Here is a 19,613-nt window from a genome sequence, read left to right as displayed (position 1 = left end):
TGATGCTCATGCTGGCCCTGAGGGATCAATGAGGGCTTGTGTGTATGTGTGAGTGGGTGGAAGGAGCAGGGCTTTCCGAGCTGAGGGAACAGCTGAGTAAGGGCTCAGAGGCGGGGGACCTTGTGGGTGGAAGGAAGCCGAAGGCTGGGAAGCCAGAGTGTGGGGGGCCCCTGGATGCTGAGGAGTCTGGACTTTATGCTCTAGATGATAAGATGCTGCTAAAGAGTTTTCAGCAGAAAAGGATAAATGAATATCCACCCGGAATCTTTCATAGACTGTGCGAGGGTGGGGTAGGGAGAAAAAGACTGTTTTTATGATTACGCCTTCTGTTGTTTTCCTGAAAGGCTATCTAGCTTCTCTTTGTGGGGAGCCTCACCCTGACTCTGAGACACTTTGTGGGGGATGGGCAGTCACCCAACTCTTTGAGGCAGCCCAACAGCTGTCAAGACCATGATGTCAGTCAGAGATACAGCTGGGTGGAGCCAGAGGGAGGTGCCATGTTCCCCAGGTGTGGCATCCCGAGATGGGTGACATCTTTTCTGCTAAGATTAGGAAACAGACCAAGAGCTGGGGGAGGATGCTCTCACAGCCCGTTCCAGCCGAGGGTGGGCTCCCCTGTGGCCGAGGGGCAGACACAAGGCCATACCAGCATTTTTGATCAGTGAACTCAATTCAGCCCAGTTACTAAGAACCCTGATCATTCTTTCTGAGCATAAAGTCATTCAGGCTTCTCAGACAATAAGCCTTGGGCTTTTGGTTTCAGGGGACAGCAGGACAGAGAGATGATGAAACTACAAAGTGCAAGGGGAGGTATTAATGAAACCAATTTTCCTACCCAAAGGTTATTAATTTGAAAGGTTATTAATTCCCAGCAGAGGGCAATGATTCTTCACTATGATGACAGAATGAAATGCATCATATTTTATTAAAAGGAGATGAGAATGAGAATCTGAGTAACTTCTCTGAGATAAGAAAATTTCTGCTGCCCAGTTTGACTTTCCCAAGCTTAGAGACTATCTGAGCTGGTCCTCATTCCTGCAAGTATAATCCCAGATCGTGCTCCCTATCTCATTGCATGCACTGCCCCCCTGGTCTCTAAGTCAGAAACCTGGGTGTCATCTTACACTGTTTTAGCAGCCATCCAATCAGTCCAAAGCTTCAGGTTCCCAAATATCCCTAGAATCCAGTGCCCTAGCTCAGGTGCACACTGTTTCTTGCTTGGTTTATTGCCACAGCTTCCTAACTGGTCTCTCTCTGTTCAATCTCACCACCCTCCCTCACACTGCTGCTCAAAGAATCTTTCTAGAACAGAAATGACTATTATACCCGTTAGTATCTTTAAGCTTCTTGGTATTGCAGCCAAGTCCATCACCTGAATGATGATCCCTCATCCCTCAAATCATCCCCTCTCTACGCTCTCCTGCTACCCCAGACTGCCACTAGTTCCCCCCATTGCCATTTCACATCCCTGCATCTTTGCACTCTCGCTTCCCTCTCTGCTGCTCCCCTCTGGTCCATTTGTTAAAATGGAACTCAGACATCACCCCCTCCAGGAGGCTGTCTCCTCTAACCAGAGGTAATTACTTCCTCTTGCTGCCAGCACCGTATTGGACCCCTGATCCTAAGGTAATTTATTTGTTTGGATGTGTGGTGTTTCCTCCACCAGGCTGTGAACTCACGGAGGACAGAGCTGAGGATGCTTAATAAGTGATTAGTGCGTGATGTGGTATTCTGTGGGGTCCAGGTCTCAGATCAAAGGCTATCATTCGATTTGTCAGCCCTTTATGAATTGGGGCTCAAGGTAACTAATTTTCTTTTATTCAGTGACTGAATAGCTATATCTTCCTTCATTTCAGGATAGCGGACTTGAATGCTAAAAAGTCTATATGAAAATAAAATGGGGATAGATATAATACCCATCTTGTGAAGTCATTACAAGGATTAAATAAGATGATATTTGTAAAGAGCACGGAACAATGCCTGGCACATAATTAGACCCACATAAATGTGTGTTGTTAAAATAAGTACAGATTGGAGCATCCAGCATCTTGCATTTTTGATCTGTGAAATTCTTTCTTTCTGTGAAAATTTATCCCAGTTACCCTGGATTTAGCTGGGAGAATCAGCTCTGGCCCCAGTGCCTGGGGCCTCAGGTCTGTTCAGGAGAGTCCTAGGGAAAAAGAGTTGTCAGATGGAAAGGCTCACAAACACCTGGACTGACCTGAGTTCTCCCTTTTCTTCCTCGGATCTTGGCTTTCTTTTAGCATGTGTGTGAGTGAGGAGGTTGTGTATATATTAATTCATTCATTTACTTCCTCAACAAATACTTATTAAGCATTTATTATTATATTATGCCCTGAGCCCTGACTAGGTACCAGTTGGAGGCAAATAGGGCCTGACATCTGTGTTTCAGGAGTCCCCAGTCCAGTGGGAAAGAAAGCATGAAAGTCAGCCATCACATGAGGTTGCTGTGAATACTGCTGTGGAGTGACATCCTGAGTAGGGGCTTTAGGGAAGATGCCAAGAGAAGATAAGGCATCAGTTGAGTCTGGAAGGATGAAAGATTCTTTAGGTGCTCATATCTAGGAGAAATTTTTGAAGAAAGTGGGGCTCTGGTGCCTAAAAATATAAGATTTGGTGGAGGACCTGAGCACTGAAGGGCTGCTGTGGGGAAGAGGGCCTAGGATTCCTTTGCGGAACTCCAGGAGATAGAAACAGAGTCAAAAGGTGGGCATGACATGGAAGGAAAATTTTGACTTTAAGTGGTTCTTGAAAATTCATAGTTGAAGAAATTGGGACAAAGAGAAAATAAAGGTGGCAAAACAACAAAGACAGAAATGTTAATAGATTAGCAACCTAAACTGCACACTCTGTGATCATATAAGGTTGCAGAAGATGGGCCACAGATTTTGTTTTGAGCTTCCTATTGGCCAAATCAAAGAGGGAAACAGGAGCAGTTATAGAATTCATGCTGTCCAGTTGCTCATACTTTTCTGGTCCTGAAGCCTGAGATGGTTTTCCTGTGGGTTACTGTAAAAAGAGGCCATTGCATGAGGCAGGGGCCATTGTCTTGAATACTATTCCTATGAAATATACAGTAGCAAGTTTTATGTGGTTGACTCAGAGTGCAATGCAGTCCTCAATGGAAGCAGCACCCATAGCACCAAACAGCGTTTAAGTCACAGTGAGTCTCTGTAAGACTCTTCGCTGTAATCCAGCAGCAGTCCTATGACTGAAGGAGGCGAGGGCTACTTTAGGTCACATTTTGGGTGGAAGGAGTAGTCCCCAAGTGTCTGAGCCTCCATGGGAGCAGAGTTTGATTGACCCCTTCACAGAACACATAGAATACTGGAGCATCCTCAGGCAAGCCACAGCTTCAAGGATGCACTTCTGTGACTCACACCCAAAAGTATACCAAAATCTCTTTCCTAGGCTTTAGCCCTGCCCATAACAGGCTCTTGACAGGGCTTCTCTACCTGGGGATGCTTTTGACACTGCAAACCCAGTGAGGCCAAAGTGAATTTATTTTCTTTCCTCCCAACCTTCTTCTTCCTTTCTTTCTACATTTCCTATTGTGGTTTGTGACACCGTCATTTGTCCATGCTGTTGCTCAAGCTAGAAAGCTTAAGAGCTGTCCTGGAATACCCTCTCTGTCCCCTTGGTAACCCACTAGGGTCACCAAATTCTGAGGACACAGTCTTCAGGGTTATCTTCTCTGCCCCCTGCCACTGACTTAGTCCGGGAACTCACAGTTGTTTTCGTATTAGTTGTGATATGGTAGTAGACTCTTAACTGTTTTTTATTTTGTCTATATGTAGAATTAATACATGTTCATTGTAGATATACAATCTGAAAAATGCTGAAATGAATAAAGAATCTCACTACTCAGAAAAACACACAAGTGATATTTGGAGTATTTCCTTCCAGTCTATTCTTATGGATATATTTGTTTCATAGATGTTTGTTTGGGGTGTCTATAATTGAGATCATATTATGTGAATGGTTTTATATCCCTCTTTACCTGTCATGATAATTTTCTTACAGCATTAGAAATTCTTTAAAAACATGCTTTTGAAAAGTGGAATAGGGCTTCCCTGGTGGTGCAAAGGTTGAAAATCCACCTGCCAATGCAGGGGACATGGGTTCGAGCCCTGGTCCGGGAAGATCCCACATGCCACAGAGCAACTAAGCCCGTGCACCACAACTACTGAGGCTGCGCTCTAGAGCCTGTGAGCCACAACTACTGAGCCTGCGTGCCACAACTACTGAAGCCCGTGTGCCTAGAGCCGGTGCTCTGCAACAAGAGAAGCCACTGCAATGAGAAGCCCGTGCACCGCAACGAAAAGTAGCCCTCGCTCGCCACAACTAGACAAAAGCCCGCAGCAACGAAGACCCAATGCAGCCAAAAATAAATAAGTAAATAAATAAATGTATTAAAAAAAAAAAGAAAAGTGACATAGTTTGTTTCATTATTGTTGGACATTTAGGTTGTTTCCTGTTTTCTTTTTTTTCCTATTACTAGCAATGCTCTGATGACCATCTTTATAAATAAATCTTTGTCTGAATCTGTGAGTGTTTTTTTAGTAAAGATTCCCCAAAGTAGAATCATTCACTTCTTAGGGGTGATCTTATTTATATCTCTTTATATATGCATATATATCCAAATTGATATTCAGCACTTTTAAAGCTAATATTTACTGAGTGCTTTCTCTGTGCCAGGCACTTTTCTAGCAGTCTTATTTGTATGAACTTATTTAAACCTCACAACTCGTGAGTAAGCAGTTAGTAAATCCAATGATTTCATTATGAGTGAGGAAATTTGTCCTAATTGTATCGGATAGGAGCTTTTCCTTCTTCAGGCATGTCTTCTGAAATCGTCATTTTTCTCATGTCTTTAGAAGAGCTAAAGACACACCAATGATAAGAATCTGGAGATAAGGTTGTGATTTTGAGAGGGAGAATATCAACTAAGGTAGGCAGTCAAAGCCTTCAGAGGGAGTCAGCCCCTATAACCTGGAAAGCAAGTTGATGGGCTGGAGAGGCTTGGGGTTGCCCTCTGCATGACAGCAACTTCCTGGGACAGCAAAACTTCCTCAGAATTAGTCAGAAGGAAAAGCTGGGTGCAGCCATTACATTTCTAATATTAGATTCCTTGCAGCAAGTGATTTCTCTATTCCTAAGTCAGCCACCAGGTTTGAGGGTTCCTAAAATTTCATACAAGAATAAATTATTTCATTTTCTTTTGGGTAAGGACGTCATTAGGTGGATGACTGCAGGCGACTGAACTGGCTTAGAGGAGAACCAAGGATTCTCCAGTAAAAGGCCCCGAGAGGAGTCAGGACCTGTCTTCTGCCTGTGATGCCTGCGCTGGGTGCTTTTGTTCAGTTCCATGTTTGTCAAGTACCACCCATGTATTAGCTTGTGCTGAGGACACAAGTGCATGACAGGAGCCACAGGTATTAATATGCCTCCTGCCACAGAGCTGTTTGTGAAATTTCTTCACATTCTTATTTTTTTCTTTAAAGATTTATTATTTATTTATTATTATTATTTTTTAAATTTATTTTTGGCTGCATTGGGTCTTAGTTGCAGCACGCGGGATCTTCGTTGAGGCACGCAGGATCTTTTGTTGCTGCGTGCCGGCTTCTCTCTAGGTGTGGCGCGTGGGTTCCAGAGCACGTGGGCTCTAGTTGAAGTGCTCGAGCTCAGTAGTTGTGGCACGTGGGCTTAACTGCCCCGCAGCATGTGGGATCTTAGTTCCCTGAGCAGGGCTTGAACCCGCGTCCCCTGCATCGCAAGGCGGATTCTTGCCACTGGACCACCAGGGAAGTCCCACATTCTTATTTAAATTGCTAACTCTGTGTGTGTGTGTGTGTGTGTGTGTGTGTGTGTGTGTGTGTGTGATTTCACTTTGTTAACCCACTGAAAATATTCCCAGACCCAGGACTAGTGGGAGGGGTCCTCTGGAAGACCATAACTTCATGATTACCCTGAACATCCTCTGGGCCACGTCCTCTGCTTAGGATGGAACAAACCTATGAGATAAATGTAGCCAGAGCTCTGTCCCTGGCTGCCGTGGTCAGGCCTATGATTTGTACATGGGCAACACGGACTTCAGAATCTCTAGAACTACAGCAGGATGGAAAAACTTGAGTAAGAAATTAGTCCCTACTGGGTCTTCACAGATTTAGCTCTTAGCTGTTGCTGATATTTGGTGATAAGCAGATTCTACCAAAGGCTGGGTAAGCAATGCTTCTCCCACTCCTGCCATCTTGAATTTTGCTCTGACCTGAACATCCCACCCTCCCATTTACTTATTATCCTAAAAATATTTCTATGCCTGGATTTCTCAGTTTGGACAATATAGTTACTAATCTTTGTGACATTCTCCAGCTCTTGTGACACCCCAGCATCACTGCACTGTAATATTGAACCCAAATGACCCAAGGCATAAACTGCTCCTATGAGGTGATTTATATGGCTGTAGTAACTTTTCAGGTCATTAGAATATTATTTTATTTCACTTTTTAAAATTTATTTTTTATTGAAATATAGTTGAATTACAATGTTGTGTTAATTACTGCTGTACAACAAAGTGACTCAGTTATACATTCTTTTTCATATTCTTTTCCATTATGGTTTATCACAGGATATTGAATATATTTCCCTGTAGAATATTGTTTTGAACTCAGCAGAAATTCCTATGTTTGCCTTGAATGAATTTATTTTATAGTTGTTCTTTAAAAAACTTTGGGGTCTAGAATTGCTGAAGTAATTTATTACCTTTAGGAGGTTGCCATCTTCCCATTCTCTTTTGCATTCCTGTTTCACCTGTTCTTTTTGTTTGTTTATTTTTGCTTTCTTCTTTTCACCATTTTGTTGTCATATAAGGTGATGAGATAAGAGATGGAAGGAAAGCCGTTTTCAGAAATCTGTTTATTCTGTTTTCTTTGTCTCTTTTGGCCTGATTTTGCTGGCCATCCTGTAGCCTTAGACTACAGCTTCTCCTTTTGTGGATTCCAGTAAAGAAAGTAAATAGAGGCTGTGTTTTCTTGCTGGAAAGTTTTTTTTTTTTTCCTCCAAAATTTCATCTTAGGCTGTATTCCCCTGGCCAAGTCAGAATTTTTTTTTTCTTTCAAGAAATCTGATTATGAAAAAGTATGCCATTCAGAAGAGCTTTCCATTTGTACTGGAATCCTCTGGGGATATGGGGGCTTACTTCCCTAAAGTGGTTCCAAGGTCTTGGGCATATTCCACTCTGGATCAGTTCAAGGTAGGGTAACCAATTGTCCTGTCAAACCAGGATGAGTTGGCCACCTTAATTTGTTTAAGGGCAATTGAGTGAATAAATGAAAAGAGAAAAGATGATAAAAATGCAGAGGTACAATGTACCTTCCTGCCTAGTCTTTGTGTGGTCCCCTGCCCTGACATGCTCTGCTGTCTTCCCCATTTGCTTAGCTAACATCACTCTTTCTCCAAATGTAAACTCAATCTTCATTTCCTCAGGGGAAATGTCCTGACTTGGTCACATCTCCCTACTATTTGTTCTTTTAGGTGTTTTCGTAGTTGTAATTTTCTATTTGAATAGTCATTACATAAATATCTATCTCCCCAGTTTGGTGGTAAGCTCCATGAAAGCAGGATCTAGGTCTGGTTTTGCTCACACTGAAACTTTTGTCAGTAGAGCAAGGATTGTCAAATGTAGTGGTTAGGCCCCCAGACCAGGAGCCATGTGGCTTGGGTTTGAGGTCCATTTCCAATACTTACTACTTTTGTGACCTTGGGCAAATTACTTGATGAGATACCGCCTCTCCTCTCCCCCTCTAAAATGGTTAAAATTTAAAAGACTGACAACACCTAGTGCTGGTGAGGATGTGGAGCAACAAGAACGATTCATTTATTGCTGGTGGGATTGCAAAATACTGTAGCCACTTTGGAAAACCACTTGGCAGTTCCTTATACAGGTAAATACACATGTGCCATAAGACTCAGCAATTCCAAACCTAGGAGTTTACCCAATAGAAATTAAAACAAATGTCTATGCAAAGATGCAAATGTTCACAGAAGCTTTATTCATAATAGACACAAACTAGCAACAACCCATACCTATCAACTAATAAATGGATAAACTAATTGTGATATAGCCATGGAATGTACTTAGCAATACTACTTAGGAATACTATAATACTATACAATAATACTTAGGAATACTACTTAGCAACAAAAAGGAACACATTTCTGATACATACAGCAGCGTAGATGAATCTCAAATGCATTACACTAAGTGAAAGAGGCCCAGCTTAAAAGCTTGCATACTGTGTGATTCTATTTATATGACATTCTGGAAAAGGCAAAACTATAGTGACAGAGAGCAGATCAGTGGTTTCCTGGGGCCTGGGGATGGAAAAGGCAAAGGGAAACTTTTGGAGGGGTTGAAGTATTTTATATCTTGATGGTGGTAGTGGTTCCCTAGGTGTGCATTTAAAAAATTGTTCAGAAAATGAGCTACAGCCAGCCAATACTGTTGTTTCTCCACATGACCCAGGGTCTGGGCCTGGGCACTGAAGGCTGCATGGCAGTCTTTCTGCATCAGTTGCTTATGCAGGGCTGGGCTGGCCTGAGAGGACAAGATGTTTCTGAGTCCTCTGGGGTTGAGGTCAGTTGGCAGGGAGAGCTCCAGCCCTGACTTCGAACCAAATTATTGGATCAGTCTGGGATAAGCCCAGCCCTCCAGGACCTCAGGGAGACCTGGCATACCTGCAAAGCCCTTCCAGGTTCCTTTGGGGCAGGGATGACTAGAGGCACCTAGGGGGTCCATACTTGGGAGCCCAAATCATCTGGTCAGAGAGGGTTAGAGAGGAAAGGGACTGGGAGACCACATGATACAGCATTTACTGCCTGCTTTTAATTCTCTTTCTGTGCATCTCAAGCAACCTCATTTATTGAGGAGTTTCTCATTTTCCTTTTCTTATTTAGTAAGGATATAGATAACACCATCAATCTACTATTCCAGTCCTCTGGAGAGAATCAGTGTTACCACACCAAATAGGTAGAATTACAGTGAAAAGCAAAGAAATGACATTGTGTGGTACAATCTCCCTTTGTAATTTGTTTGAAAATAGTTTGGTGATGCCATTCTCCCACCCCAACCATTATTCCATAAGCACCAGGGACCTCTTATCGGTAATAACGATCTAGTCCAACTTCCTTATTTTACAGATGAAACTGGGACCCAGAGAGGCCAACAGACCTGTCCCAAACCATGCATCTAGTTAATGGCAGAATCAAAAGAACTCAGCTCTCCTAACATCCAGGCCAGCATCTTCCTACTCTGCTGGAGGACAGGAGTCCCAACCCACGTTCCTGCCATGTTTTGGGACTCTGTTCCTGTCACTGGGGTAAAGCTCAGAGGACTCACATTCTGTGTCTTATAAAGACTGATCCCGTCAAGTAAGGCCCCTGGTTGTCACATAGGAAACACATCTTGAGTCCCAGAAGACAGCTGCTGGGGCATCCTCTTGTCGATGGGAAATGCCCCCAAACAACAGAGGTGACCAGAGTAATAAAACCACAAGTCCCACGACCCCCTCCAACACCTGTCAGAACTGTCAGCCTCATCTTCAGACCAGAGGTTTTTCCTTCCCTCACCAGAGGTAACTCCAGGAGAATTCTTGCACAGCTAAGAGGGCTGTGATGCTGGCATCTGACCAGAGTCAGGCCAGGGGAAGCTGCCCAGGAGCTGGACAATCACAGGTTCTTCAACAGCTCTTGGAATGGTGGATCTTGGCATAAAGCCTTGGTTTGAGAGTTGCCAAGAGTTATTTTGATAGAAAAATTAACTCAACAGCATTCCTGTTTCAAAATTTTATTTGAATGTTGACGACTGTCCAGCTCCTGACTTTAAGTTTCATTTTCCCTTATCCCTCACTGCCCTGTCTCTGGCATGACCCATACAGTTGCCAAGGGAGGCTTCCAAGGAACAGAAGGAGGGATCGGGGCAGAGGACCTTCACTCTAATTATAAGGTTAGGGCATTGTCAGATGGTATAGTCAAGGGCTCTAGGAGCACTGTCCTACTACAGCCCAGAGCTACCACGTTGTGGAGACAAGCACACTGGGAGAAATAGTTGCTTTATTATTGGCAGTACTTGTGCCTGTAAGAGAAAAATGGGGCCCACTCCCTCATCCACAATCAGCTGCCAGAAGATGAATTGGGTACCTTATACCTAGGTGAGGAAAGGAGAGAGATTGCTGACTGCTTTCTAATCTGGCCCCATGGATGGAAGAGACCCAAGATGAGACCACATCCTGTAGTTGGCTTGTTACTGCACAGGGAGACATAGTGCTGTGGAGAGTTTAGGAGCCTGTGCTCTGGACTCAGATAACCTAGCTTGAATCCCAGCTCTGCTACTTACTAGCTGTGTAGCCTTGGGTTAGTTACTTAACCTCTCTGTACCTCACTTATAAAATGGGACTAGCAGTAGTTAGTCTTATCTTACAGAAGTAATCTTATAGTCCTAATCTTACCTTCAGGATTATTATGAGTTATAGGTTAAAATATATTGTTTTAAAACAACTTGAAGGAAAGATATATGGACTTCCTCTTAGTAACCCTTAGTGATGATGCATGGTCTGTTCTTAGTCACAAGACCACTTAATCAAAGGAAGGAACAGATTCAGTTTGGAACATTTATATTTATTTATTGACAAAGGGGATGGCTCATTTTTGGGGAGGGGTGTTCTTCAAAGGTAGAAGTGTCAGCAGTTCCACTAGGCCATATTTCAACATAAATAAAATCAGCAGACTACACTTGATAAAGTGAATGGCTTTAACCATTATGAATTAGCCTTAACCTACTGTCCTGGAACCCTAGTGCTGAGAAAAATCTTTGAGAGCGCTCTAGACATAGAAAGCTCATAATGTGTGAATCTCAGTGGTGTGTGTGGGAGCCGGCTCAGGAGAGCCAATTGTGTGCACTTCTTCTCAACTCTCCATGTTCAGTAATTTAATGTTGGTAGTTTGAAATTGGCCATATAGGAGTATTTACACCATGGAAATTGGCTAAATATCAAGTTGTTTGTTTGTTTTGAAAGAGCATCAGTTAAAAAACAAGCTCACCACTGAGGGAGATCTTAGTCCACAAAACTCAAGTGAGTGACAAGTAGCACATTTCTTTATTTTCTTTTATCAGCTTAAATGGGGCATTGAGTCCCCATCCTGCACAGTTTTGGTGGAGTTCTTTTTTCCCAACTTTGTGCAAAGATCTCTCTGTACTGGTTATTTTATTTTATTTAAAAAAATTTTTAAATTATTTTTTATTTTATTTTTATTTATTTATGGCTGTGTTGGGTCTTCGTTTCTGTGCTAGGGCTTTCTCTAGTTGCGGCAAGCGGGGGCCACTCTTCATCGCGGTGCGCGGGCCCCTCACTATCGCGGCCTCTCTTGTTGTGGAGCACAGGCTCCAGACGCGCAGGCTCAGTAGTTGTGGCTCACGGGCCCAGTTGCCCTGCGGCATGTGGGATCTTCCCAGACCAGGGCTCGAACCCGTGTCCCCTGCATTGGCAGGCAGATTCTCAACCACTGTGCCACCAGGGAAGCCCCCTGTGCTGGTTATTTTCTATATCAGGTCCACCTGCTAAGAAGCTCAGCCCCATTTTACACAGTCCTCAGAAATTCCACTCTTTGGGGTTGTACTTAAGGGGTGGGAAGCCCTCTGAGGCAGGAGGGCACCACACCACCTCCTCCCTTAGGAGTGTCATGGAAACTCTGGCTGGGTTCTTGCTACTTCGGGACACACCAGCCCCTATCCTCTCCCAGTCAGGGAGTTAAGCATCCTCTCTCTTTCTCATCTCCTTTTGGGGATACCTAGAATTATCTTTTTGATGAATTTAGGCTTTTACAAAAGATAGGAACATATGTTAGATTCAAGTGGCTTCTGCTTCTGAGTCCTGAAAATACCTCTAAACTAAGGAATGGTGGTGGTGGGAAAATAAATTCAAAATAATATCTCAATAAATTATTCTGGTATTTAAAGATGAGGAAGCTGAGACTCAGAGAGGCAAACTCACTTATCTAAGTTCACACAGCTAGTTTAGAAAAAAGAGGAGATTTGAATACTGGGCTTCTTTGAATACTTGGGCTTATCCTCCCAAGATAACACTTCTTTTTTGTGGAGACCCAGGTGGTCTCTACTAGACTGGCTCTGCTTCTGTCCACTACTGATGGTCATAACGGTGCTCAACATTTGCTGGGTGTTTGCTATGTGCCTGACACTCTGCTAAGCCTTGTGCATACTTTGTCTTCTTTTGAGCCTGCTCAGGTGTGCAGTGCTTCAGACCTTGAGCCAGTAGCTTAAGTGGGAAAAGAGAACAGAAATCCTTCTTGTCTAATTTGGCTTCCCAATGGCACAGCTATGGTGCTCTGTTCACTCGCTTCTTCACTTATTTACTCATTCATTCTCTCTACCAACACTTCCTGCGTACCAACTCCATGCCAGGCATTTTCCCACAAATGAAACTTGCCTTCAGCTAAATTGTTTCTGGAGCACGTATTGAGTTTTCTTCCCTATTCTTTAAAAAATGTATTTGTTGCACAAAGTGGAGTAACAGTAAAAAACAAGTTTTAAAAAATAGACTCACATTCTCATCACCCTAATGGATTGACTTTTTATTTTCCTGTGCTTCTATTCTGTATCCAGAAGCAAATATATTTTTCATGTAACTGTGCAGATATAACTACTTTTTGCTTTTTTAAATTTCACATTATGTAATAAACATCTTTCCATATCCCTGCAGTGTTCATCCTCATCATTTTTAAAGGCTAAGTAATATTCCACTGAGGGAATGCTTTGGAACTTATGTATCCATTTCCCTATCTGGGACAAGCACTGTGTTTTTAATTTTTCACCTTTCTAAACAGAGCTGCAATGAACTTCACACAGAGAGCTTTTCTTTTCAGAGGATTATTTCCATGAGCATGAATTACCTGGTGTGGGACTGTTTGGTTAAATGGTGGGATCATTTTGCTGACATGGGAGTTGAAGCAGTCTTACAGGTAAGTCCCCCACAGGTGTAGTCATAATTATTACCAACCCAGAGAATCCGTAAAACCCAAAAGCTCTCATTAAAGGTGATGAGGGGGTGCTGTAGGAATTGGTAAGGCTGGTTAAAGGACTATTTATGTGGTTATCACTTACTTTTTGCCAGTAACTTGGAATTCTGTATTTTATCCCATCCTCATAACACCTCTGTGAGTAGGTGCTATCCCCAGTGAAACTGGGTCTCAGAGAAGATAAGTGTCTGGACCAAGGTCACACAGGAAGTAGTTGAGTTGAGCCTCATTCTGAGAGTGGCTCTTTTGCAGACCAGGAAGTTAAAGTCACCCACCAGGACTGACCCATAAATCTCCTTTGCCAGGTCTTCAGCACCCCACGGAAGGCTCACTGACCATGAGGTCCCTGAAATCAGTCTTTTCACAGTTGCATTCCCATGGTCTAGAGTGTGGCTGTGTTGAACTGCACTTATGGTGACTTAGAAGAGAACTCAGAGACTGACTTGAAGGCATTCCACATGAGGTAAGCAACTGAGCACGTTCATGTTTGGGTCTGCTGTATCTGCTTGTATAGACAATGTGGCTTTAGACACTCAGAACTATCTCACTCATATTTAGCTATTGGTGGACTATGTGTGTTTGTGTGCTGGCAGATCTCCGTAGATCCTGGTTTCTCATTAACTCATCCGGGTTGACCTTGAGCAAGTCATTTAACTTTCTAGGCCTCAGTTTCCTCATCTGGAAAATGAGGACATTGGACCAGCCAGCTGTGAGGTCTCCATGGTGGTACATGAGATGTCCTCGGCTTTTCTGAGTCAGCTGGATCAAGCTTCTAGACCTGGCTTTTTCCCCAGACCAGCTGGGTCTCTGTTTCTACCTCTGGAAAACCAAGAGGTTGGGAGAAGATTCCAGGGTCTCTCCAGTTCTGAGATGTGTGAGTCCTAAGACTGTCCTATCTCTGACTTTCAGTAAATAAAAGATGCCAGAGAGAAGTGTTTTTGAGGACAGAGCTAATCAGGCAAAAAGAAAAGTGAGAGAGCAGCTGCGACCTGAGGACTCTGGCTCTGTTCCCACAGGAATGCTGCCCTCTCCTGCACTGGAATCTGAGCCTGATGCTTTGCAAAGAGAAACACTTGCAGTATGAGGAATGCATTAAGCATGAACTTGGCCAAACAGCCCCAGTGTTGCTCTTTAAGGCAAAAGTAAACTGTGGGTGGGGGAATGTGAGCTGAAGCACTTGGGATAGGATCTCTAGGGCAGGAGTTTAGGGGCTGCCTGGTGAGGGAATGGTCCTAGCCCACCCAACTGCTGAGCCTCCCTGGGGCATCCTTGGGGTTGAGAGGGCAGGTCATTGGGCCCCCTTAGATCTTACATCTTAGAGGCTGAGGATGCACATGATCCCATTCATTCATTCCACCATATATTTAGTGAGCACGTACTATGTGGAAGGGATTGTGCTTAATGTAGTGGATACAACAGTAAAGAAGACAGACTGTGCTTTCAAGAATTTCATGTTCATATGGTGGAAGCAAGTAAATAGACGATTGCTAAACAGACGATTGCAAGTGTTTTCTTGGCTGAAGAATAGGAGAGGCAACTACCCAGCCATAGAGTGGCGGGTGTGAAGGCAGCCAGGGTACCCCACTGGTGGGTAGTATTACCAGTTCCCCAGATAATCCTGGGGATTCCAATCAAAGGCTGGTCCTGAGGGGAGGGAAGGACTATGGAATGTGGGAGTAGAGTGAGCTCATGTGTGATCAATATGTCACCTCTGGAGCTTGAGGTCATGGCTGCAGCCTGTACCCTGGGCCCTTCAGCTTTCCTGAGACCCTTGGTAGCCCTCATCTCCTTTGAGATTCCCCAGCCCTGGGGTCTGCACCACAACTGTTCCCATTCTCTGCATGTTCATTTCCTGATGGAGAAATAAGGAGGGGTTCAGTGACTGGCCAAAGGCCAACAGCTGGCTAAACAAATCAAACTAGTACCAGAACCCCATTTCTCTACCTATCTTTCCATATGTCTAGGTTCTGAAGCTGTAAAACTTTTCTGGGCATGTGCTTTTACCCTTGTTCCACTTAACCCTAAGATATTCTTCTGGATCAATGTCCTCCCTTCTCTCCTTATGTCTGGAGGCACAGATGATTAGTGCTTGCCCCCTTCAGGCCATGAACATGTATCTTAAAAAGTTCTGTGCCATTTCTGGAAGCAATCGGAGAGGCAGAATAGTGTAATGGACAGGGCACTGGCTTTGGAGCCAGTCGCCTCTGTATTTGATTCTCTATTAGTTATGAGCTGTGTGAACTTGGGAAGCTCACTTAATCTCTGGGAGCCTCAATTTCCTTCTCTTAAATTGCACAAATGAATATCCATCTCATACGAGTGTTGTGAGAATCAGATGAAACTTGGTGAAATGTCTAATACAGAGCTTGGCATTCAATACTTCACTTCCCCTTCCCTTCAAAACTTACCTAAGATCTCTTCCACCTCATGTCTTGGCCCAACATAGTTCCTTCCAGATACTTTCTGGTACTGACCCACCAAGGTCTTTGTCAGCTGGCCTATCTAGCACCTTTCTGTGAATTCTGTGTACCTCTTTTAGGTAGTACATCACATGTCTTGGCAATAGCATTTTGCCTTTGTGTCAGGAAAAGGAGGGCCCTCTTCAGAATGAGGACTTCAGCCTCCCCTCTCCCATTTGTCCAAGCTCTTTTGGGTAATAAGAATCTATCAATCTTATGCAGTAGCTCTGGAGCTTACTAGGCTGCCTCTACCAACTGGGGTGCTCCAGGAATGCCATTTGAATTAGGCAGCCCCAGGAGCTGAATCAGGCAGTTCCAAGAGCCAAACCAGGCTACAGGTCAATGGGGAAATAAAACTCTGACTACAAGACATACCCAGCCAGGGTTCTGTCCGTAAACCACTGCTAAATGAATACTTGCCCTTCCAGGATCCCCTACGTTTTACCTAATCTTCTACATTTGAGCTGATTCAGTAGATCGGGAGGCCTGGGAATCTGCATTTTTCTAAAGTGGCAGATCATCCTGAGAATAACTTGTCTAGTGGTTAAGAATATGAGCTTAGATGCAAAAATTCTTAACAAAGTCTTAGCAAACCAAATTCAACAGCACATTCAAAAGATAATACATTATGATCAAAGGGGAATTATCACTGGAATTCAAGGATGGTTCCACATATGCAAATCAACTGATACACTACATTAAAAGAAAGACAAAAATCATATGATCATCACAATAGATTCAGAAACAGCATTTGACAGAATTCAACATCATTTCTTGATTAAAAACTCTCAACAATTGGGTATAGAAGAAACACACCTCAACATAATAAAGGTCATGTATGACAAATCCACAGCTAACATCATAGTCAACAGTGAAAGGTTGAAAGCTTTCCCTCTAAGAGAAGGAACAAGCAGAATGCCCACTCTTACCACTCTTATTAAACATAATACTGGAGAGACAGCAGAAGCAAGAAGAGCTATACTCCTTTGGCCTGTGGAACAAAAACCACATTCACAGGAAGACAGACAAAATGAAAAGGCAGAGGACTATGTACCAGATGAAGGAACAAGATAAAACCTCAGAAAAGCAACTAAATGAAGTGGAGATAGGCAACCTTCCAGAAAAAGAATTCATAATAATGATAGTGAAGATGATCCAGGACCTCGGAAAAAGAATGGAGGCAAAGATCAAGAAGATGCAAGAAATGTTTAACAAAGACCTAGAAGAATTAGAGAACAAACAGAGATGAATAATACAATAACTGAAATGAAAAATACATTAGAAAGAATCAAGAGCAGAATAACTGGGCTTCCCTGGTGGTGCAGTGGTTGAGAATCTGCCTGCCAATGCACGGGGACACGGGTTCGAGCCCTGGCCTGGGAAGATCCCACATGCTGCGGAGCAACAAAGCCCATGCGCCACAACTACTGAGCCTGCACGTCTGGAGCCTGTGCTCCACAGCAAGAGAGGCCGCGATGGTGAGAGGCCCACGCACCGCGATCAAGAGTGGCCCCCGCTTGCTGCAACTAGAGAAAGCCCTCGCACAGAAACGAAAACCCAACACAGCCAAAAAAAAAAAATTGCATAATAACTGAGGCAGAAGAACGGATAAGTGACCTGGAAGGCAGAATGGTGGAAGTCACTGCCATGGAACAGAACAAAGAAAAAAGAATAAAAAGAAATGAAGACAGCCTAAAAGACCTCTGGGACAACATTAAACACACCGACATTCACATTATAGGGGTCCCAGAAGGAGAAGAGGAAGAGAAAGGACCCGAGAAAATATTTGGAGAGATTATAGTCGAAAACTTCCCTAACATGGGAAAGGAAATAGCCACCCAAGACCAGGAAGCTCAGAGAGTCCCAGGCAGGATAAACCCAAGGAGAAACACGCCAAGACACATGGTAATCATATTGACAAAAATTAAAGACAAAGAAAAATTATTAAAAGCAACAAGGGGAAAATGACAACATACAAGGGAACTCCCATAAGGTTAACAGTTTCTGATTTCTCAGCAGAAACTCTACAAGCCAGCAGGCAGTGGCATGATATATTTAAAGTGATGAAAGGGAAGAACCTACAAGCAAGATTTCTCTACCTGGAAAGGATCTCATTCAGATTCGATGGAGAAATTAAAACCTTTACAGACAAGCAAAAGCTAAGAGAATTCAGCACCACCAAACCAGCTCTATAACAAATGCTAAAGGAACTTTTCTAAGTGGGAAACAGAAGAGAAGAAAAGGACCTACAAAAACAAACACTAAAGAATTAAGAAAATGGTAATAGGAATATACATATTGATAAATGCCTTAAATGTGAATGGATTAGGGGCTTACCTGCCGATACAGGGGACATGGGTTTGAGCCCTGGTCAGGGAAGATCCCACATGCTGCAGAGCAACAAAGCCCGTGTGCCACAACTACTGAGCCTGTGCTCTAGAGCCCATGAGCCACAACTACTGAAACTTGCACGCCTAGAGCCCATGCTCTGCAACAAGAGAAGCCACTGCACTGAGAAGCCTGCACACTGCAATGAGAGAGTAGCCCCTGTTCGCCACAATCAGAGAAAGCCTGCGCACAGCAATGAAGACCCAATGCAGCCAAAAATAAATAAATAAATAAATAAAAATGTGAATGGATTAAATGCTCCAAGCAAAAGACACAGGCTCGCTGAATCAATACAAAAACAAGACCCATATATATGCTGTCTACAAGAGACTCACTTCAGACCTAGGGGCACATACAGACTGAAAGCGAGGGGATGGAAAAAGATATTCCATGCAAATGGAAATCAAAAGAAAGCTGGAGTAGCAATACTCATATCAGATAAAATAGACGTTAAAATAAAGAATGTTACAAGAGACAAGGAAGGACACTACATAATGATCAAGGGATCAATGCAAGAAGAAGATGTAACAATTATAAATATATATGCACCCAACATAGGAGCACCTCAATACATAAGGCAACTGCTAACAGCTATAAAAGAGGAAATTGACAGTAACACAATCATAGTGGGGGACTTTAACACCCCACTTACACCAATGGACAGATCATCCCGACAGAAAATTAATAAGGAAACACAAGCTTTAAATGACACAATAGACCAGAGAGATTTAATTGATATTTTATAGGACATTCCATACAAAAACAGCAGAATACACGTTCTTCTCAAGTGCACATGGAATAGTCTCCAGGATAGATCACATCTTGGGTCACAAATCAAGCTTCGGCAAATTTAAGAAAATTGAAATCATATCAAGCATATTTTCCGACCACAACGCTATGAGAGTAGAAATCAGTTACAGGGAAAAAAACGCAAAAAACACAAACACATTGAGGCTAAACAGTACGTTACTAAATAACCAAGAGTTCACTGAAGAAATCAAAGAGGAAATCAAAAAATACCTAGAGACAAATGACAATGAAAACACGATGATCCCAAACCTATGGGATGCAGCAAAAGCAGTTCTACGAGGGAAGTTTACAGCAATACAAGCCTACCTCAAGAAACAAGAAAAATCTCAAATAAACAATCTAATCATACACCTAAAGGAACTAGAGATAGAAGAATAAACAAAACCCAAAGTTAGTAGAAGGAAAGAAATCATTAAGATCAGGGCAGAAATAAATGAAATAGAAACAAAGAAAACAATAGTAAAGATCAATAAGACTAAAAGCTAGTTCTTTGAGAAGATAAACAAAATTGATAAACCTTTAGCGAGACACATTAAGAAAAAAAGGGAGAGGACTCAAATCAATAAAATTAGAAATGAAAAAGGAGAAGTTACATGGACACTGCAGAAATACAAAGCATCATAAGAGACTACTACAAGCACCTCTATGCCAATAAAATGGACAATCTGGAAGAAATGGACAAATACTTAGAAAGGTACAACCTTCCAAGACTGAACCAGGAAGTAATAGAAAATGTGAACAGACCAATCACAAGTAATGAAATAGAAACTGTGGTTAAAAATCTTCCAGCAAACAAAAGTCCAGGACCAGATGACTTCACAGGTGAATTCTATCAAACATTTAGAG

The 19,613-nt window shown here is 42.9% G+C and overlaps 1 protein-coding gene across 2 annotated transcripts in view; it reads right to left on the bottom strand.

Annotated features, from left to right (window-relative positions):
• LIPC (lipase C, hepatic type) overlaps positions 1 to 19,613 on the bottom strand; it is a 173,417-nt gene that overhangs the window by 29,147 nt on the left and 124,657 nt on the right. The window lies entirely within an intron of this gene.

The sequence above is a fragment of the Eschrichtius robustus genome, chromosome 1, assembly GCF_028021215.1.
Source record: "Eschrichtius robustus isolate mEscRob2 chromosome 1, mEscRob2.pri, whole genome shotgun sequence".
Classification (NCBI taxonomy): Eukaryota; Metazoa; Chordata; class Mammalia; order Artiodactyla; family Eschrichtiidae; genus Eschrichtius; species Eschrichtius robustus.
Note: the sequence above shows the minus strand (reverse complement) of the source record. Positions and strands in the feature narration are given on the sequence as shown.